Source organism: Schistocerca cancellata, chromosome 2, assembly GCF_023864275.1.
Source record: "Schistocerca cancellata isolate TAMUIC-IGC-003103 chromosome 2, iqSchCanc2.1, whole genome shotgun sequence".
NCBI lineage: Eukaryota > Metazoa > Arthropoda > Insecta > Orthoptera > Acrididae > Schistocerca > Schistocerca cancellata.
The window spans coordinates 407,631,492-407,638,265 of NC_064627.1; positions in this window are offsets into that span (position 1 = coordinate 407,631,492).

Genomic DNA, 6,774 nt, shown 5'->3' on the forward strand with positions numbered 1-6,774 from the left:
ATTAATTTAAGGCGTAGCTGTAAAATTGAAACATTTATTACTAAACAGTATGGGACTAGACTTCGTTAAACCGTTTTTTCATCAATTTAAATACATGTTTACAATCACCCCAATGTTCACTTTCTGTAGGATGACAAGTGAAAAAAAAATGAAGAAATTAGGTAAAGTGTAGTACTGGAGCATATTGATACTATGTGAGCTGGTACCTCGAGGATTCCTGCTGATGCTGCTAGCATCAATTTGAACATTACCATAAAATAGCTTCAGGCCACCAACCAATAAAAACTACCAGGATGGTGTTTCAGGCCATGGTCACCTGGGCACAAGTCTTCTAGTAAAGATTACTTCTGGTAACAATCTGCAAACTGTCAATAGTTGGCCGGCCGGTGTGGCCGAGCAGTTCTAGGCGTTTCAATCTGGAAACGCGCGACCGCTTCGGTCGCAGGTTCGAATCCTGCCTCGGGCATGGATGTGTGTGATGTCCTTAGGTTAGTTAGGTTTAAGTAGTTCTAAGTTCTAGGGGACTGATGACCTCAGATGTTAAGTCCCATAGTGCTCAGAACCATTTGAACCATTTTTGTCAATAGTTAGCTCTATTGGCAAACATTCAGTGTACTTAGACATACACTACAGTCATGCCTCTGCTTATAGCTAAGCACAGCTGCCACAGTGCTGCATTTCTTCACCCACAAGTAGAGTGCAATATACACTGACTGGCATGAGAAATGCAACAATCAATGAATGATGTGTAATTACCTATTTAACCAAAGTGAAGCAATTCAACCAATTTTTTTAGATGGAGTACATTATTGGCGCTGCTTTGCAAACAAACAGTGAAGTGTTGATTGTTTATTGCACTAGCTTCAATTGTAGTTTCCCCCACAACCTGGAAAATGCATAACTGAATGTGAGTGAATAATGTTTGCCCACTCTTGTAGAGCTTATTGTTGTACCCTGAATTATTTTCCTTTCAGTCACATGTGTTTGTAGGATGTTTGTGATTGTCGTTATCAGCTTTCTGGGGTAAACATGTCATTAAGTCTGAACAAGCTGCAAAAGCTGTTGCTCTGGTGGAAGATGGCTGTAGCATGCATTATGTTGCAGAAGAAGGACTACAAAAATTGGTTCAAATGGCTCTGAGCACTATGGGACTTAACATCTGAGGTCATCAGTCCCCTAGAACTTAGAACTACTTAAACCTAGCTAACCTAAGAACACCACACACATCCATGCCCGAGGCAGGATTCGAACCTGCGACCGTAGCGGTCTCGCGGTTCCAGACTGAAACGCCTAGAACAGCTCGGCCACACCGGCTTGCTGAGGACTACACTTTGCACAATTTCTGAAACTTTACAAAGGCACAGGGAAACTGGAGACTTTGCAAGGAAACTAGGTCCAGGTCCAGGAAGAGCAACATCAAAGAGAGATGACCGCTTCTTGCAACTTCAAGTTCTCTGCAACCATCGCACCAGGTCTATTGAAGCACGAATTCGACTCCACCAGATTCGAGATGTCAATGTTAGTGTGAGAACCATCTGAAGAAGGCTGGAAGAAGCCAATATTCAGTCCACAAGACCTGCTACAGGTGCAGAACTCATCAGAGAGCATTACACAGCTCGAACCCTCACAAGGGAACATCTTGGCTGGACAGTACAACAATGGTCAAGTATTTTTCGCCAGTGAGTCGCGGTTCGGCCTGCAATCACCTGACTGAAGAGAGAGGGTCTGCAGAAAGCCAGAGGAAAGGTATTCCCCTCGCACATTCTCATCCAGGTCAACTTTTCATGGTAGTTCTGTATTGGTGTGGACAGGAATCAATACAGCTGCAGTGATGGATTTGGAGCTTTACTGGACATTGGTATGTGGACGAAATCCTTCTGGAGCATTTTGTTAATTTTGCTCCATTTGTTGGAGATGATTTTACACTAATGCACGACAATGCGTGCCCACATGTTGCGAGAATTGTGAAAGAGTTCTTGGATGAGCAGGGATTCGTGCTCTGTATTGGCCTGCTTGAAGCCCTGATTTGAAACCTATTGAGCACGTTTGGCACCAGTTGGGGAGAATAGCCTGTCAGGCAATACACACTCTTGAAGATGTGAACAGAGGTATCCTCAATCGTCTCCATGGTCTGTGAAGTAAAGTATGAAGTGTATAACATGAAAATGAACAGACATTACCTTTATGAGCTTACTCAAAACTTCCGTGAACATCTGTTTCTCTGGCTTAATTTGTTAAATTTGTTTATAATGGTCTTTCTTTTCTCATCGTTGGACACTCATATAGGACTGTGTCACAATATTCCATCATAAGATAATGGACTAGTATCAGTATAGTGTCACAAATTTAAAATAAAATTCAGTTTTTGTAATAAATTGAAGTGTTACATTTTTCATGCTGGTCAGTGTATTTATTTAAAGTGCACTTGTGTCAACTAATCTTTTGTTTGCATGACCAGGTTCCTACGGTGACAGATCCTTTAGCCATCTTCCACCCATTTATCTTTAGCCATGAGGACACAACATTTGGCTCATCGGAACATGACTGTTATCAAGTCATACCATAACATAAAGTTTATTATTAAATGCTTTTACGAAGTCGTAAATATCTGAGGAAATATAGAGTTGTCATAAAAACCCTAAATTTCATAATAACACATGTGAAAATTTTTACTGTATCAAGATATATTCTTGTAAAAAACGCACAGTTTGTGTTTTTCAGGGAAATATCTAAACCTCTAGGTCCTTACTCATCTTAAAAAAATTCTGTTGTAATGGGAAATTTTATTTTGAAGTTCTGAGATTGACAGCAAGAATTACTGAAGTTTCTCTTTTCATAGAAAGTTGACCACACCATGTGTTCATCCAGTTCTACCACTGGTGCTGCAGAAAACAATATCCTTTTTTTTTCATTACTTGGAATTTGACTAGAACCTGGTCTTCTAACTTTTTAACATAAGAAGTATAAAAGAGGGAGTCTTTTTTCTTTCTTTTTTTAAGGGCAATTTTAGGCATCAAAACTGCAAATAATGGCAATAAATCATCAGCAATATAGCTCTTTTTCAGATCTGAACATCCTGTCTGCATGAAATCCCTATATCTGTGGTAAAAGGCTTTTGCTATATATGTTTTGGTTTCTGAATTGTCTTTGGAACTTCAACTACTAAATAAATTTGTCTGTCAGGAACAAACTTCAGCCTATTGTTGAGGATCAGTGTCAATCAGTCTATTGGTTAGGATGTACTGCTAGTCCATGTAGCCATGCAACAAATTGTTGTACACTTCTATCATATTTTCATGTAAGACAATAGCTACAATTTTACCACTCTGGAAATATTTATTTAAATCTGTGACTATCGGTAAAATATAGGTCAAAAATAAATGAAATAATTTTAAAAAATTGTCATTGAGGGATCGGTGATTTTTTTCTTTAATTTCCTCTAGGTATTTGGAATCAAAATAGAGACAGAAAGCATTCTGTTGTTCTAAAATTCTCACTATAATGGCCCAGAAACATAGCCATCTTGTCTGTGAAAGATGCAATGATTTATGAATTTTGATATAAAAAAAGTTTTGAAATTGATGTTGTTGTGCTCATCTCTTAGCACTAGCTTCAAAATGGTTATGAATGTCCTAGCTACGTCTTTACAATGTCTGGGAAGATATTTACAAACTTCACTGGCACAAATGTGATGTCAGTGACATATACATGTTAGAGTAATTAGTCTAGGTTATTTTTCAGTTAACTCAGTAGCACAGAGTTTCTTGACCGCATCACAGAATTACAACCATGAGAATCGAATCCTATAATACTGTTTTCAGAAACATTGTAATCAGAAAATGAAAGCATTAGATCAGACTAAACGTTTTTACTTGTTGAACCTTTGTTTGCCTTATCATATTCATGCTGCCTAAAAATTTCACAAAGATTCCAAAATTTACTTTCAATTTTATTTTCGTCTTCATTACAATATCTAACAATGACACGCAATATTTTAACAGATCCTATCTCTGTTGGCTCATCAACACTGCATTTTGTATGTCTCAAGTTTTCTGTGAGATTCTTCTTATGTCTCTCTCCTATGGCATACTTTACAAAAAAATGGCTCTGAGCACTATGGGACTTAACATCTGAGGTCATCAGTCCCCTAGAACTTGGAACTACTTAAACCTAACTAACCTAAGGACATCACACACATCCATGCCGAGGCAGGATTCGAACCTACGACCATAGCGGTTGCGCGGTTCCAGACTGGAGCGCCTAGAACCGCTCGGTCACTCTGGCCGGCACATACTTTAAAATCTGGGATATTTTGTACAACGCAAATGTACAGCGCCGACGATTTTAGAATCGGCAAAGCACTCTTAACTACACCCTCCAGGTGATCTACAACACTGAAAGGAAGATTGTGTTCTGCCAGGAATCTTGCAAATTTAATTTCAGCAATGTGAGCCTCGCTATTTGAAGACGCATCAGTTGTTGTTGATTTCACAAATGCACTTAAAATTGCCTGGCTTTTAGATGACACCACCAGCACTTTCTCGGCATAATTTACACTTTTATAATGTTCTTAACATATTCCAATCCAGACAAAAAAGTTACATTACGGATTCTACATCTAGCCCCGTCAGAGTTCGATTCATCAGCGTACAAGCAACCATTAAATTTAGGATTAGTTTCCCAGACTTTTCTATACATTTGTTTTCGCCTCTTACATTTAAATACGTCCGCTGTAGATTTCTTGGGAGTACTAGGACCACTATCATTGTCGTCTGTTTCCATTCCCACGACTTTGCGCTTAACACCTGATAAATCGCTGAGTCATCGTCTGAGCCAACAAGTTACTGTAACCCTTTTAACCTGCAGTGCGTTTAAAATTAGTTGCGACTTGTGACGTTTAGTTGAAAAGAGCGGGACGTGACGCCGTTGCCTTGGTAACACCAATGGCGAGTCGGCTTTCCCTACCACGCCGCCAGCGGTTCTGCTGGTAAAGCGTCGCTGTTGCCGCACCATGAACAATCAGTACCTCGTGGTGTCACACATTAGATGTATCAATTTTTGTCAGCTCGCATCAAGAGTCATCTTTTCTGGCGTTTAAGTGTTATGTAGTTGTCAGGTATTGTGAATAAGTGTTTTGTTTTGGCGTTGCATTAATAACAACAGTGCAGTACATTTGGATTCGTGATATGCAATAAAACTGTCGTTCAAGAATGCATTCATCGGCTGGGAAGATAAAGTTCTGCTGCCAAACATTTCCCGGAATTCGACAATAATAATGGACGAAACGCCATGCCAGTCTGTTGTGGCGCATAAACCTGCAACAACGCAGTGGGGGAAAGCGGATATTTTTCTCTGGGTACAAAGAAATGGCATACAAGATAAGTTTGAACTTAGCATGTATAAGGTTAAGTTAATGGTACTTGTACTACTGTTATTGTCGTCTTCAGTCTTGATGCAGCTCTCCATGCCACTGTATCCCGTGCAAGCTTCTTCATCTCCCAGTACCTACTGCAACCTAAATACTTTTGAATCTGCTCAGTGTATTCATCTCTTGGTCTCCCTCTACGATTTTCACTCTTCACACTGCCCTCCAATACTAAATTGGTGATCCCTTGAAGTCTCAGCACATGTCCTACCAACCGATCCCTTCTTCTAGTCAAGTTGTACCACAAATTCCTCTTCTCCCCAATTCTATTCAGTACCTCCTCATTAGTTATGTGATCTACTACTATACAAGCCCAAATTTCACGCTACCAGGTCGACGAACATACTAAAGGTAAAGTGCATAGTTTAATCAGGCCTCCTCCTTATTATGCTCATTTAAATCCCACTGAGAATATATGGGCCTAGGCGAAAAGTAATATGGTGGTGTGCTGACAAAAGAAACCACTTCAAATGTTACACGACAGGACTTGTTTTGAGTTGTCAATCATACCAAGAATGTAGCTGAGGAGACTGATTCAGGAACTGTGACGAGGTTTGAGGAATACGTAGCTTCTGTTGTTGCCATGTTAAAAACGGCTTCTTTTGTCGAAACACAGCAGAGTTTAGAAAAATTCATCTCACTAACATTCTAATGAAGCTGAGCTTGAGACAGAATCTTTAAATAGTGTATTATTAAACTAGCAACTGCATGTGAGCGGGTCAACAGTTTATGAAATGACCCATTCTCAGTATAAAAAAAATAACGCGTAACTTCTTCACTTATATTGCTACAAAACCCACGGCAGTTGTCGTTTCACTAGCTATCGATTGTCCTCAATAATTACATTATTTCATTCAGAAAATCTGTAATCGCTTGAATATCTCAGTAGATACGAAAATTTCGCAAAATAATAATATGGAAAAACACTCTCATCTTTGCGCGGCATCTCGTTTCGATATCTCACACCATGTATGAGATACGAGATGACTTTATGAATATTTCATTCTATCTTTTTTTATCATGAGTTCGTGAGGGAGATAGCATATGTTCCATTTTCTAGAGATTGGAAACCGACAATGATATCTCCCCAAGTTTAAAGAACGATTCAATATTTAATATGCAGTAACATGTAACCTAAAATGCACCAAACACATATTCATAGCGACACCCATTTTTCACTTCACACTAAGCACTAACTGCGGCTATTAAATTTAATGATAGGCTTTTCATCATGAAGCTGACAATCATTTAACATTAAGATGTGCGAGAATGAGAGTTTATTACCGATTGGTTTCTTTAAAAAGCGTTCGAGAAAGATCGTATCACGCAATCAATCGAGTCTGCCATTA